Genomic DNA, 1,489 nt, shown 5'->3' with positions numbered 1-1,489 from the left:
GTGTGAGAAACTTACAGAATGCAAAATCGCCAGGATTTTATGTAATCTCTACTGAAGACAAACTCCGTGCTTCTCACAGAATAAAAAAAAAGCCATTGGCCCGGCCTTGCTAGGGCATGTGCAGTCAGCTATTTTTTCTCGCAGTCGGAGGGAATTTGTGCTGATCAAAAAAATATTTGTTGTGTTTCCATCTAGATCTAGAAGAAAGGATCTGAGTGACAGGCTTAGGTGCGTTGTCTGCGTCCCAGGAACAGAGCAAAGCACACTGGCTCAGGCACGAGGAAGCCACACCCCAATCCTGCCTTTCAGGTGCCAATGGAGAACAACCCCTTCAGCGGAACCATGGTGCTTTACATCTCTCTCTGAACTCTCAGATCTCCTAAGTGGAGATGGCTGATTAAGGCTCTTATCTTTCACGTTCTAAAATCAATTTAGTGTTGTTCGGAGCCAGCAATGTTAAAATATATTTGTATTTTGAAACAAAGTTAACATACAGAAATGAAAAATTAAATGTTGAGAATTTTACATTTAATTGCAGATATAATTCTGTGTTCTGTATGTTACTTAGTTTTCTATCTTAAATAGTTTGAAGGTAAACACTTCTTTTACTTTTTTTTTTTTTTTTTTTTTTTTGAGACGGAGTTTTGCTCTGTTGCCAGGCTGGAGTGCAGTGGCGCGATCTCAGCTCACTGCAACCTCGGCCTCCCGGGTCAAGTGATTCTCCTGCCTCAGTCTCCCGAGTAGCTGGGACTGCAGGCGCGCGCCAGCACGCCTCGCAATTTTTTTGTATTTTAGTAGAGACAGGGTTTCACCATGTTGACCAGGATGGTCTCCATCTCCTGACCTCATGATCCGCCAGTCTCGACCTCCCAAAGTGCTGGGATTACAGGCCTGAACCACCGTGCCCGGCGTACTTTTTTTTTTTTAATTGGGAATATTCTCAACTAAAAAAAATTAACAGCATTCACCATTTTCCTCATTCTTGGATGTCTGTTAAATCTCTCTCTCTCTCTCCTGGTGAAATAGATTTTCCGATATTTCTATCTGCTGTAAAAATTCAAAAAAACCAGATTGGGCAACATAGTGAGACCTTGACGCTTAACACAAAAATGTTAAAAATTGGCCAGGCGTGGTGGTGCATGCCTATAGTCCCAGCTACTCAGGAGGCTGAGGAGAGAGGATTGCTTGAGCCCAGGAGTTCGAGGCTGCAGTGAGCTATGATTGCACCACTATACCCTAGCCTGGGCAGCAGAACAAGCACCTATCTCAAAAAAAAATTCTTCAGAAAAAATATGTAAGGCCGGGCACGGTGGCTCACGCCTGTAATCCCAGCACTTTGGGAGGCTGAGGCTGGCGGATCACGAGGTCAGGAGATCAAGACCATCCTGGCTAACACGGTGAAACCCCGTCTCTACTAAAAAAATACAAAAAATTAGCCGGACGTGGTGGCGGGCGCCTGTAGTCCCAGCTACTCAGGAGGCTGAGGCAG

The sequence above is a fragment of the Pan paniscus genome, chromosome 7 (genome assembly GCF_029289425.2).
Source record: "Pan paniscus chromosome 7, NHGRI_mPanPan1-v2.0_pri, whole genome shotgun sequence".
In the NCBI taxonomy this organism is placed as follows: Eukaryota; Metazoa; Chordata; class Mammalia; order Primates; family Hominidae; genus Pan; species Pan paniscus.
Note: the sequence above shows the minus strand (reverse complement) of the source record.